This window comes from Bombyx mori, chromosome 25 (assembly GCF_030269925.1).
Source record: "Bombyx mori chromosome 25, ASM3026992v2".
Lineage (NCBI taxonomy): Eukaryota > Metazoa > Arthropoda > Insecta > Lepidoptera > Bombycidae > Bombyx > Bombyx mori.
The window spans coordinates 13258098-13273482 of record NC_085131.1 but is presented as its reverse complement, the minus strand read 5'-3'; the positions used below and the strand labels follow the sequence as shown (position 1 = coordinate 13273482).

The 15385-nt window shown below is 34.2% G+C and overlaps 1 protein-coding gene across 2 annotated transcripts in view; it reads right to left on the bottom strand.

The window, feature by feature from the left end:
- The window catches only part of LOC101743773 (hemicentin-2), a 110307-nt gene extending 96851 nt beyond the window's left edge, over nucleotides 1-13456 (bottom strand). The window contains exon 1 of one of the 2 annotated variants that reach the window (XM_004924052.5): nucleotides 13257-13456. The gene's annotated coding sequence lies outside the window, so the exon portion shown is untranslated. The remainder of the gene's footprint in view (nucleotides 1-13256) is intronic. The other variant, XM_021346616.3, reaches the window with a different exon arrangement.
- Nucleotides 13457-15385: the final 1929 nt, after the last annotated feature.

Below are 15385 nucleotides of genomic sequence, written 5' to 3'. Positions count from 1 at the left end.
GCTGACACGAAGGATGTTTTACACAGTAAGTATAAATATGTACTGCTTGAATAGTTTATTGAAGTTAAGTATGTAAACAAACAAACTATAACAGGAGCGGTACGTTAAAGAATTAACATATAGAAGTAGTAAAGCACTGACACGAACGATAGGTAGCACAACAAATATCGATGAGTACTGCCCGCCGTTTTTTAAGATTTCGAAGTGTTGAATAACAATAATAGATGATTGCCTGAATTCATAGGCGACAGCGATTTTGTTGAATTGTAAGGCGGTTGCCCAAGTAGTGGCGGATAGGTGAGTCGCCACAATCTCATTTCGTTTCATATAACAGAATTTTGATTAATATAAATTCGACAGTGCTAACAATGGCGTAGTGAGTAGCCAATTGCCATACTTAAAAAATAGAAAAGAAAAAGAAAAGATAGAGAAGTGAAAAAAATTTAACGGCGTAGATTGCACATAAAACAAAATACCTAATAGATCCATAAATCAGTAGTCTCGTATGTTTGAAAGTGAGCTACATAATCGTCATCCGCATTATGATCCGAGATCGCGTCCGTCACCGTAAATCGTTAAATGGTCAAAAGGACAGCCGCCCACAAAAAGGAGGCATGAAATATTATTAAAAAAAAAAAGGGTAAAATATTTAGACCTGTAATTTTAGACACAGGCCATGACCTTGGAGTACGTCTGTGGCTAAAAAGTACTGCTGTACCATCGCATAAAGTACTCATTGGCGGATGCATTGCAAACATACTTAATGACTATATCGTTCATCCACAATCATGTCTGTTACATCTTCAACAAGTCACGCCTGAACTAAATTGTTTTTATCACGCAACCAATCTATTCTGTGTGCGCTAAAATCACTGAAGTGTTTGTACATCAAATATTCTGATCATATTTAAGTGGTGAAAAACATTATGGTGATAGAGAAACAGACAATTCTCAATTTTCGAAACACAGTATGGTAACTATAGATTAAATAGATAAATTTTGTAAAATATGGCGGAAAGCAACAGATCAATCGATACCGAAATATTTGACGAACTTACCGTAATATAATAATACTAAATGATTGTCATTCCGAGTATAATATGATTGGTGTATAATTAGACGTATAAAAACGACACAATTTTCTTACAATCAATAATATAAGACAAAAATATTGATATTATGATCATAACATTCCTGATACTTAAATTGCTTTGTTGGTTGCTTAGTCTAGTATATTTAGAAATTGTAATTTCGTAAAAAAAAATTAAATATGAATTTATGAAAATGAATTAAAATGAAATTATGATATTCTTTTTTTTTTGTTTAATTGTAATAAAAACTTCTATCAAGAGCATTGTTAACTTAGAAGTTTCTGATGATACACTAAAAAGCTTGAAGAAGTTTAGTATTGGATGACAATATAAGAAAATTGCATAAGATATTGAGTTCGTTATGAAAACGTGACGTAGATTTTTTTAATGTTTATATAAACAGTAAAAAAAGGCAATGCCAACCGCAAGACACACTAAGTAATCCATTGAAGTGACTTCAACTGCCCACAATAATACAGTTCATATAGCATATCAGCTTAGTATTATAAGATCTTTAGCGAACTCATTATAGACGATAATTTATGACCTTTATATTTTAAACTCATTCATTCTAATGTTTGATTGAATTTACATACTGTTTATTATATGACATTTGCTAAGACAACTGCTGTGAACTTGTCACCTACGTCAAGAACACAGTAAAAATGTTATCGTCACGAACTTATAGATCTTGTGGTTTGTAGGTTATTGTAATAATACAAGCCTTCCTTCATTATTATCTTTATTGGTGGACGAGTTCACGACTCACCTGGTGTTTAATGGCTACTGGAGCCCTTCAGCAACAGACATGCCGCCACCTACTTTGGGATATCAGTTCTAGGTCTCGGTTTTAAAGTAAAAGGACGCCTTCTTCAGATCTTCGGTGGGTTGCGATTCCGATCCGATGGTAGGTTCAGCGAAGCATTGCTCTTGCTAGGGCCAGTGTTACCAAAGTCTCTCAGGTTAAGCCCGTGTGCTCACCTACTACCCCGAGGGTAGCTGGAATAACCCATTAGACTACCAGCGATTAAGTAAGGGAAAAAAAACCTAAACGATTTAATACATAATTGTAGAAGTTCTACGATATATGCCAAATATTATATAATGTTATGGAGTACGCCCCAGTTATGTATCCTACATGAAACCACTGCTTAGTGATACACTTCCTAATAGAAGAGTGATTAGATGAGTCAGCGCGAGTGGGCGGGACACTGGTAATCCTGACCTTAGAATAGTAAAACAAATATTTAACGAGAGCATACGGAATGTCAACAGTTTGGATTGTGGTATATCTTTCCACATAGATAATAAGTTTTTTGGACTATTGAACTATTTAAAATTGGAAATATTTTGTGTGGCAAAATATCAGCATGAAGCTTAATGTTCTTGTCAATTTATTTCTCAACTTTAAATAGTCATGTGTAATTGTTAATTAGGCTTTTCGTGATCAAATGCTTAATGTTTTATTCTTCAATTCTCATTAGCAATTAAACTAATGTTATCGAAATTACAATGGCCATCAACACACATGAACTATTGGTGGTGGTCTGTCTATCCACAAATTTCCCTCTTCAAAATAGGTATGATCATAAGTCTAAGAGATGACGAGTAAGTTGACTTCACATTGATGAAATTCATAAACAGCCGTGACAGAAATAAAGGAATTATGAATCAAATAAACAACTATCATAGCTGTGTTATCAAAGTCAACACATCAAGTTGAATTTATGATTTTTAGTGTGTTATATTAAACCTAGAGGTCCCGCAGTAGTCGAAATTCGACTATAATTAATTGGAATTCTAATTTGTAAGTTTGTACACTATTATGATTGTATTTTATACTTCTATAATCACAAATTTCGCCAAGACTACACTATAAAATTATTAACAAAGACAAACAATATTTAATCTATTTTCAATTTGACAACAGACGTCAAGAACAAAAGTTTGACAATAAATAGTATGCATGCGTGTGTGCGTCAAATACATGGTATGTAGTGTGTTTTACGTTTTCTTTATTGATTTAATGTATCTTTTATGCATTATTTTAAAAAAATATTAGCATTGTGCACTTCTTCTCTATAAGTGTGGAAAATTTCATACTCCGCCGTCCGCGCAATTTTCGTAAAAAGGGATACAAAGTTTTTGCTTCACGTATTAATATATAGATAAGCTAAAGGAACCAATTGTCCAGGTCAAAATACCAAAGCAATTACCATGCATGTCATTATGATATTCGGTATTCCCGTTACGTGTCACCAACAGTAGTTTTTAGTAAGTACAGTTAACAGAAATACCACAAACCCCGTTCTAGTATTAACTTGTAACAATACGAAGCGGTATACACTTGACCTATTTATCTTTACAAACAATTTAAGTGGGCAACTATTTACATCACAAAGTATTACTGACGTTGTTCAAAACTCGAGTCGACCAAACCATTAGAATGTTTTAATGGGCTAAAATACAAAACACTCTGACGCCTTGTGGCTGAAGGTTGATTTTTGCTCATTCATATAATAAATGACACGTAAGAACTGTTATTAGAAATATTTGCAGATAAACCCTATTAATACGATTTTATTAGCTTCAGACGTATGTATGTTAGTATGTAAGAGAATCTTTGAACATGATTCAAACCTTCAAAAAGTCAGATTAACTCGAAGTTTGGTATACTTATTATGGACCGATGACAATTCAATATTAAAAAAGATATTGAAAAAACTGAAATTCAACTAAAAATGAAAAATAAATAATAGTTTAAAAAAACTAACAAAATACGGTTTTATAGAAAATCCAACTAAAACATAGAAAATAAGTTTTTTACAATAAAATCAATTTTTCTTACACTATTTTTAATTCAAATTTATAAAAATTATTTTCTATGTTTTAGTTGAATTTTCTATAAAAGTCTATTTTGTTAGTTTTTTTTAAACCATTATTTATTTTAATTAAAATCCACGTATACTGCTCCGTAGCTGAAATACACTAAGTGTGAAATGGATAATTAACTGGTACAGCTAAGGTACGTCAAAATATTATCCAAACTGGTCTTCACCAGACAACGGAGTAGACACATGTGAATTACATATGAATTAAGATTCAAAATATCATTGTTGGCTATGCTTGACTAATTAATTCCTTTAAATGCATAATAATTGCAAACACCTGTAACACATTATTTTTTAGCATACCTATTTCTTCTCTTAGTTTTCTAATGTATATATTAAAGATACTCTATATGTGTATTCTTGCATTTCATTGTTAAGAACAATATTTTCCTGATCTAGTATAGCTATTTTCAACTGAAAATATGAGACTAAGGTATGAATAATCATGAAAAGTATACACAGAAACATACTAATTTAATTCGTCACTCACTAATTATAGACAACAAAGTACTTATGAAAATTTTAAAAGTAAATTCATTGTGGCCTAATTAAATTTAATGTGAACTATTAAAAATTATAATGTTTTGATAATAAAATAATTTATAGCCTTCCAGAAGCCACGAGATGCGTGGAGACTCGTAAACATTACACAAATAGTAATAAACGTCAACTGAGTCTCCAACTTTGAGAATTTTAAACGAACAAAAAGAAATACGAATACTGAGCGAGATTAAACTAACTTTGACAGTAAGGAGGGTGATACAGAAATAAAACCACTGAAGAAAGAGATCAAAACGAAATATCCATCACGAGAATCACAAACAAATATCATTTAAAATCTAAATTTACCGCTAAGTTTGTCGTGAAGCGAAAAAGAATGATTTCAATAATCAACAACCGTGTACAATGGAAACAAGTCTATTCAGAAACATGCTAATATCAACTTTACGACAGTATTTCTAAACGGTGATTTAGATGGAGTAAAAACTTTGTGGCTCATTATAGCAACGTTTGATGTGAACTGCTTTGATCTAAACGACATTCGGTAAACTAAAGATGATTAGGTATGGTTGGCAGCACTTTCCTAAGCCGACAATGATGTGCCTCGCATTGTAGTTATTACAGGGCTAATTATAAATACGATTTTAAAAGTCAGCGTGATTAATAGCGTGGCGAGTGACACGGGTGCAACTTATTTTAGGAGAGTTATGTATGAGAAGGATTCCGTAAAATGATGGATTGGTTTTGTATTTAATGAATATGGAATTTCGTAGGTGACGTGTGACGATGAGGGATATCTATTTAAACGCTCAAGTTATGATGCAGATGGTGGCGAGATTAAAATAGACGTAGGAACGTACACATGTACTGAATCAAGCAGTTTAGTAAACACATGTCCTATGTAAACGATTTAATAGTTTCTCAAAATGTATTTATTGTGTTTTAGTGAAATAAAATATTGAACTTATTAAAATATAGGAAAATAGATACCAAAATAAAAAATAAAAGGTGACCAGCCTGCGGTTCTAAAAAAAATCGCAAATAAGGATATTACTGTGAACTATTAATTTTGTGAATATTTAAATGGAGGTGTAAAAAAACAATTTTCTATTTAAAGTTAAATATGTATTTCAAATAAAAAATCAAATAACGATTAATTTTTGTGTCTGAACACAAAATGTAATTTCATCATTTTTACAAAACAAAAGCTAATTGATGTATTTACTAAACATCTACCTAATTCAATTAACAAGTTGCAGAGTAAATGTTTTTTTTTTTTACAAATACATTCCTTTTTGAAGATCTATTAAGTATATTCTCGGAATCTTGAATGTGATTTAAATAAATTTTGCCCCGTTGGCGCCATTGCAATTAGGATCATGGATGATGACAGGCCTAAATGGAATGTCCAAGAGCTGTCACAACAATTCTTCTGAAGCCAATGTTTGATGAGAGTGCTTTTAAATTCTATATTTTTATTAGAGTACTTTGTGATATTTATTGGGTCATAGACAGCCCACTCGATTTTGATAAGTGTCTATCTTATAGTGCTAAGTGGTTATCAGTTGCATTGAGTCAGTTGAGACGGTCCACCAGCAACTGCACAAAAAAATGAACAAAACGAGTCCAAATTGGAAACTCTGTCTACCACCATTACTCCTATGAGTAGTGTATAGGAATAGTATCATAGATAGAATAGTAAGGGGGATATTAGTACTATGGACAGGTAATAAGAAAATAACCCAAAAACTCCAGTTGACGTACAGTACGTTAAAAAGTGTGATGTACAACGTAACACTTATTCAAACATCTCAAAAGCGCCCGCTTTGAAAATATCAAAATAAAAACGCAGTATTTCAGAAAACGCGCAAACATTTTGTATTCCGTTAACTTTTAAAATAGATAACTATGAATATAAATTATAAAATTTGTTTTTAAAATCTAATTATTTTGTAAAATCGAGTTAGCTATTTGCGTAAATGTCTCCCTAATAAGATTTAGCACCACTATTTATACACTATAGCATATCGACGGCTAAGAATCAATAATGTATATCTCAATTTTGGCTGCGTTTACTTTTTTAAGACAATACATTTAAAGTCCAATTTGGCATAGACTGTTCAAGCAATTATCTCAATATTCACAGTACTTCCTCAGTTATTTGCCATGGAAATACCGCCTATGTTAGCGCGTAATTTTTTTGCCAATACTGTCTACCTTGGTATGTGACAATATTAAGACAATTTAAGTTTACTTAAAAGTTTCTAGTATTTACTTACCCTTTTTAGTGATTTAAAATTTTCTGGTTGTTCATTAGTTGAAGCGAACAAATTTTTTTTTTATCTACTCTAAAGTTGACTTTTTTGAGATAGACACTATTGATTCTTAGCCGTCGATATTACGAGTACATATTTAGATGTCATTTATTTTGCATATTTAATATTAGATGTATTGTGTTTATCAAAATGATTTTGGAAATATTTTTGGAAACTCTTATCGGCCGAGACGGAACCAACAAACTCTTGACCTGTGTGATTTTAACTAGGCTCCCCAATTGGTATCACCACGTTCTACCATCGCCTATTAAATAATACAAGTTTTACGGGAATTCCGTTAAGTACCTCGTTACTATGGAAATAGACAGAAAGGGGAGCAAACACATGCTGACTTATTTTTAAAAATACTAGTTATCCCGCAGTAGTCGAAATTCGACTATAATTAATTGAAATTATAAGTTTGAACGTATATTTGTTTACGCATATTATAAATACGCGTAAACAAATTCGATAACAGAACTCACCTTCCGAGAAAGGGACCACGAAAAAACTTTAACTTAAAAGAACTCTTAGTTTGAACGTTATTATGGTTCTATTGTTAAAGACTATTATACTTCTATAATCACAGATTTCGCCAAGACTACTTCTTCTTTTTCTCCACCTTATCCCACTAGGTGGGGTCGGCACAGCTAATTTTTCACTTGCATTCTCTTCTATCAGCCGTCATCTCAACACTCACTCCTCTCTCTCTCATATCGTCATTCACACACTCCATCCATGTCTTCTTCGGTCGACCTCTTCCCCCTCTACCTTGCACTACCATTTCCATACATCTCCTTTGCATACATTTCGCCAAGACTACACAGTAGACAAATAAACAATATTAACCTATTCTCAATTTGATCACAGACTAACAAAAGTTTGACAATAAACATAGAAGTATTCATATGCGTGTGTGTCAAATACATGGTAGTGTGTGTAACGTTATTTTTATTGATCGAATGTATTATTAATGCATAATTAAAAATAAAATACTATTCGACACTCCTTCGCTATATTTTCTATAAGTGTGGGAAATTTCGTAGTCCTCTGTCCGCGCAATTTTCGTAAAAAGGGGTACACAGTTTTCGCTTCACGTATTAATATATAGATTTATTAAAAAAGTGACTGACTCGATGGTGCAGTAGTTATCGGCTCTGACTGTTGCGCCGAGGGTCGTGGGTTCGATTCCCACATCGGACAAACATTAGTCCGATGAACAGGTTCGTTTGCTCTTTGTCTGGGTGTTTATTATGTCAAATCTTTAGATATTTATAAGATGTATTCAATCTACGAGTGACCCCTATACAATTAAACACAAAATATTAATATCCGTACTGGTGAAGCTTCCTCCGAAATAAATAGAGTGTTTCTAAGATAAGGCCCCTATGATTGTTATCAAATTAAAAAGCTTTTAAAGTCGAAACCAGTGGTCTTGTTACTAACAGTGTCACTTCATTCCTAACACATGGCTAGTCATAAGTACTAGTGGTCCCACAGTAGTCGAAATTCGACTATAATTAATTGAAATTATAAGTTTCAACATTATTATGGTCCTATTGTTACAGATTTCGCCAAGACTACACTATAGACAAATACTCGTAATATTAAAGATAAACAATACTAACCTATTTTCAATTTGACTACAGACCTTAAACAATAACAAAAGTTTGACAATAGTTCAGTGCAATAAACAAAGAGTATATGTGTGTGTGTCAAATACATGGTAGTGTGTGTAATGTTTTCTTTATTGATTCAATGTATCTTTTATGCATTATTTTTAAAAAAAATAGCTTTGTGCACTTCTTCTCTATATTCTCTAAAGTGTGCAAAATTTCATACTCCTCCGTCCGCGCAATTTTCGTAAAAAGGGATACAAAGTTTTTGCTTCACATATTAATATATAGATAAGCTCACAGCGATGGCAGTTATATTATAAGGTCTGAATTTTACTTTTTTTAACACTTCTATTAGCTTAGCATGTATTTGTGAGTAACGGAATCTTTAAATCTCATTTTCACCAAATTTAATACGTCTAATTAACTTGAAAATTTGCACCCGCCTCAAGGACTGATAATAATAAAATAACTGTACAGCTTCGCTCTAATATCCTGCCTAGTATCAACAGAATAAAACAATAATATTTGTTTACTTTACTCTATAAGCTAGTTCGCTTTAGTTTTAAAACTACTTATATTGTTTCCTTTCAGCATGGTTCATTTGTTTACTGAGCAGAAATTAGCCATTTTTATTAATAATTTATATATATGTATTAGTAATATTAATTTCTCGTCTATACATATAAATAAAATTAGAGTGTCTGTTTGTAGTATTGAAATAACCACTTTTTACTACATGCATATGAATATATATACGGTACATACACCAAAATAACATTTTTTACAATTTTTGTCTGTCTGTCTGTCTGTTTGTTCCGGCTAATCTCTGGAACGGCTGGACCGATTTTGATGAGACTTTCACTAATATGTAGCTGATGATATAAGGAGTAATTTAGGTTACTCTTTTAGACTAACTTCGCCCCGCGGCGTTACCCGCAGTAATTGTCGTACCGCGCGCAACATGGCGGGCTTCGCCTATCTATAATAACATTTTATGTTTCCGAAGCGAAGCGAGGGCGGGTCGCTAGTTCTAACTAAAAATCTAATTCTAATTTATGGTATATCGTCTTTTGTAATGAAATAATATTTTGACCTAGCGTCAAAACGATTTATTTAACAAAGCAACGTCTATTCGGCAAAGAGTGACATTACAATATTAATCAAATTATTGGAACAATTATTAACTGTGGGGATTGGTCCACGGCGGAAGCTAGTTTGATTGTGATTAATGTTGGCATCTGTATTATGATTGTTTGATTGCTGAGTGGCTGTCAACTTGACCACTGTCGTGTGGTTCGAATTCTGGAAGCTTAGTTATTAAATTACTATCGAGAAACTTGTTGTTCAGGGTAAGGTCAATGGTAAGATATCTCGTGGACGAATCCCCATGCGTTGGACTGATCAGGTGAAAGACCTTACTGAAACCCCACTTAACGAGTGTGTGCGCCGGGCCTCGGTTCGCAAACTATGGAAAACATCTGTCAAGGCTTTAATGAGCAATAATTACACATGACCACGACTGCTCTGCCAAGAGCAACCGATTATGATGATGAGGGACAGATATAGGGACAGAGAAAGCGACTTTGTTTTATACTATGTAGTGAAGTTTGATGAGCGATGTTAGGTTTCACTAATAAATTAATAAGACTTTTCTTACATGTACTTTATATATATCTTTATATCTTCATAACTCTAGAGTACACTGAGAGAAAATTTCTATTTATTAAGTACTCCTATCTACAACATTTCGTTAACTACACTGAAGGTATATAATTTATTTTTTATTTTTTTATTTCTTAGATGGATGGACGAACTCACAGCCCACCTGATGTTAAGTGGTTACTGGAGCCCATAGACATCTACAACGTAAATGCGCCACCCACCTCGAGATATAAGTTCTAAGATCTCAGTATAGTTACAACGGCTACCCCACCCTTCGAACCGAAACGCATTACTGCTTCACGGCGGAAATAGGCGGGGTGGTGGTACCTACCAGTGCGGACTCCCAAGAGGTCCTACCACCAGTAATTACGCAAGTTATAATTTTGCGGGTTTGATTTTTATTACACGATGTTATTCCTTCACCGTGGAAGTCAATCGTGAACATTTGTTGAGTACGTATTTCATTAGAAAAATTGGTACCCGCCTGCGGGATTAGAACACCGGTGCATCGCTACATACGAATGCACCGGACGTCTTATCCTTTAGGCCACAACGACTTAAAATAATTCTTGCCTTTTATTTATTAAGTATAAGGTAAGGTATTATTTATAATTTATTAAGTATAAGTATAAATGATGTGGTTAGTCCCAACGTGACGATAACAGCTATTCCAAATTCTTAGTATACCAAATTTAGAAAATGATCGATCGTTCTATAGATAGTCAAAACATTTTGTCATCCACGAAAACGGTTATGTTTGTATCCGTTACAAAAAAATTTGAATACGGAAAAAGGAAACCATAAAATTCATTTAAAATAATTGATGTGGGCTTCCTCCATTAGGCTTGTGACGTAGAACAGTCGCAGCCGCACAAATATGATTAAAATAAGATTAAATTTAAAATACAGTTTCTGACCTTGTCCATCAATGACTCTTGAAGCATTTCATCAATTTAGCCTGTTTTTTAGCTCCGTTTGAAAAATTACCGTAGCACTAAAAAAATGTTAAAAAAATTAGTTGCCTAATTCAAATATCGTTACGCTTAACTTTTGAACCCCTTTGAAGCCCTTACTTGGAGACGAACATCCGCGGATGCCAATAAATATCATACCGTAAATGATAATAACACATACTTTGCCACAGCAGATGACATTCGTGTCTATGTGGTAGATAATGGGTGGATAATATATCGGTATACTTAATAATCAGATATGGAAGCGCATCGCCAGGAGGGTAATCCTTGCAACCAATTGGGTAATCCTTGCAACCAGTTGGGTAATCCTTGCAACCAATTGGGTAATCCTTGCAACCAATTGAGACCTAACGAATGCCTCTACACATACTCTATACATCGTCAGTGGAACCACGACTGCTCTGATATGAGTGTCCGACTAAGAATATACTTATTCTTCGGGTAACCATAACACCGAAAAAAACCTATCTTTGGGCAGTAAGGTATGGAAGGCAAATTAAAAATAATATGATTTTTACAACCTTTTACATCAAGTGATCCGTGACTTCGGTTAATCAAGAACAATATAATACAAAAAAAAAATCCAAAAAATTAAACCGACTTCGACAAATTAAATTGAGATTATCATGAATGTAGTCGTAGTCAATCAAAACAAATTACAAGTCAGATTTTTCAGAAATTTTAAATAACATGGTGAATACGAATTTCAGTTATTAAAATTGGTTCACCTAGAATGAAGTCTGAGTTAACGCATTAAAAAAAAATATTGAATTGAGAACCTCTCCTTTTTTAGAAGCTGGTTAAAGAACAGCAGTGCATAACGTACGTTGATTTAGAATACGCACTTCCATCAGTTTTTTTGCCTGCAAAAGCATCCACCACCTAGACATGTGTCAGCGGTCAACAGACGCTAATGACGGAGAGTTTTCTCAGGGAAAAAAGGAGCTATATCTAACAAGATATAGCACAATTTTGTACACTGCTAATTGATGTGATGTATTTCAATGCTACAACTAAACAAATCCGCTTTGTCGTTCGAGAGGTGAGGGACGGAAAATGGTCGCACGCTCCGATAGGGGACTCACCTGATTAATTCGATACTTCCTCTTAGTGGCGGCTGGTTTTCAGCTACGCGTATTGACGAACACAAACACGCACGCATATTTCATTTATATATATATACATTTATTTATTTTATGTTATATGTGCTATAATTGTAGTCAGCGGTTTGGCTCTGTCCCTGGCATTGCTGACACGAGCGACGGTAGCCATTTACCATCAGGTGGGCCGTATGCTCGTCTGCCTGAACCATGAGCACCCCTGAACATATATATAACCCACGTTACATATAAGTCAACTTGAGGAGAATCGGGACTCTTTCAAATTCAACACAAATTTTCAATGGTTTTTCTTAGAGTAATCAATAAAATTGAGATTTAAATGGTTTCGGAAGCTTAGTTTTATATACGATGCCTTTATTATACATAGTTCATTACAAAATATACACAAAAACTGAAAAAACTAGCTTGACCCGGCTCACCTTCGCTTTGGGGTGAATCAGGTGACGTATGGGGGCAATAGAGTTTTTCGATAGGGCGGCACTATATAGTCGTTAGGTAGGTACCTAACTTTAAATAATTAGCTTTTTAATATCTTTAATGAGTTACAAAACTTTGATGACTAAATTAAACTATATAATATTATTAAACACTAAATAAAAGTCATTTTCAGTTCAACAAAGCTAAATGTAACAACTCAACAAAAATATTGTGACATCCCAGATTTTGTCCCTATTCTAATTCTAGTCTCTATTCCCCCTAATCTACTGTACTATAGTTAAAAGTAAAAACTGGATTATTTAAGGCACCTGAATTAAACCTGTGGTCTAAAAATGTAAATTCAGTATTACAGTATGACAAAAATTTAATTCAAGAATTTCGGTATGTCTATTAACTTTCAGAATTGGAATATAATAGCGTTGTTTTTAAATTGTAATTTAGCTTAGTCAATATCGGGTTAATATAAAAAGTTTCTGTTCAAAAGTTTTTTTTATTTATTTTTAATTTTAACTTCCAATGAAAAACATGAATACTATTTAAAAAATTGCTTTAAAATAATAATTGTTTATTTTTCATTTTAACTTCCAATGAAAAACACGAATACTATTTAAATATTATTTGCTTTAAAAAAACAATTTAGTTACCTACGCGTTTGCGTAAAATCCAAAAAAAAAACTTCAGTTTCACACATCCACAACACCAAAGAACAATTTCGAACTATAAATCAAAAGTAATGTCTGAATTTCGTAAAACGAATCGAATGTTTGATTATCGATAATTTCCCATAAAAGCGCGCTCTCTGTTTCCACAAGTCCACACTCCACGACGTCTCATTCACAACTGTATGACTTCAAGCGCACGAGTTTACACTAAAAATAAAACACAAGGTTTTCCAACTACACACCGTGTTTCGTGCGATGTATGAAATTTTAGTTCAAGCCCGAAATCGCGTCAATACACAATACAACACAGTGCTCAAACTCTACGAACTCACAAGCTATATTATTCACGGTTTTCGATGAGGTCCCGAAAGACATTCAGCTAATTCTATCGCCAACGTACTAATGTTAGTGTAATAATAGGCTATTTCGAAATTCAGACGAGTTATTTGTTTGTGAATTTGTTTTATGAGTATTTGCGCGTTTCTGTAACGAGGCGACGGTAAATCATAGTGCAGAGGTGTTTGTCGGCGCGTCGGTCGTTAATGCCGTGGTTTGCATGATCGTTGACGGGTCTTGCTTGTTTGAAGTTTGAATGATGGCGTGAAGAAAGATGTTTCGCATTTTACGGTAGGCAGCAGCTTATCTCTTCATTTCAGCTTCGCCCTAACATATGTAGGTGAGCTCACGGGGCTCAAACCGGAGTATTGCTAACACTGAGCCTAGCAAGAGCCGTGCTTCGCAGAATCTACCACCGGATCGGAAACGCGACCCACTGAGAAGATTCGGCGAGAAACGCAGTGGGCTGTGTCTATGGGTTAATTCGCTTGTGGAGCCCTTCGTCGCGAGCGACGGGCTCGACGAGGACGGTGACCGGTGCTTGTGGTGCCTAAAAGCACCGTTAATGGATCAGGAGGATCCGTAATGACTGGCTTTGGGCGACGTCGACGGTTTACCATTTGATCTATAGGATTGGGTATGTGATTCTCGATAGCGTAAAAGTTAGCTCATATTTGTATGGAATGGGATCGTTTGCCTTCCTTTGCCGTTAGGGACGCTGTTCCAACTGCATACAAAATTGGATTAACTTTTCGCTCGCGTCCATGAGCGACGGGAACCACTCGCCATCAGTGTCTTTAGTGCGAGTTTCTTAACGTTCTCGATTGCGTAAAAGTTAAGCCAATTTTGTATGCAATTGGAACAGCGCCCCTATCGGCAAACGTACGCAAACGATCCAATTCAACAATATTTTTTTTATTGCCCTTTTAGACAGACGAGCATACGGCCCACCTGATGGTGAGTGGTTACCGTCGCCCATGGACTTCAGCAATGCCAGGGGCAGAGCCAAGCCGCTGCCTACCGCAACCAAGCCGCTGCCTACCGCTTTCGACAAATTATTCGACAAATATGAGCTAACTTTTACGCTATCGAGAACGTTAAAAAACTCGCACTAAGCACACTGGTCGATCGTGTGTTCATCTACCTATAATTACAATAAAAAATTTATTATGTCGAGCTTGAACGAGCCCTAGAGATAATTTGTCCAGGGATTTTGACATCTAGTTAAAAGTTTTCAGATTTTTTTAAGTTTAAAACTGATCTTACAGTTGTGGCTCTTTAAGCTCGCCTGCTAATAAAAATAGCTAAAATTTTATGTAAAACATGGGAATTTTAGTTTCCACATATGGTCACGTTAAGATCATGTAAGCTTTCGAAAATATTAGAATAAATAAATAAATAATAATAAATATTTACTAACAATCACGCCACGTTAACTGGTCCCGTGCTAAGTTCGTAAAGAACTTGTGTTACAGGTACCAGATAACGGAAATAAATGTAACATTTTTATTATACACATACATATATTTAATATACATCCATTACCCTGGAAAAGACATTTATATTTATCATACAAATATCTTCCCTTGGCGGGAGAATGTATTTATCTTATAAAATTTCCAAAATTTTCGTAAATGCTTAAGATGAAATTCATGCAGCGGTGTGCCTAATTTAGATATAAGTCTGTCATGTTCGGCCATCTTTAATGTCATGTATTAAACTTCTCGATCAATTCGGTTTGAAGGGTGAGGCAGCCGTTGTAACTATATTCAGAC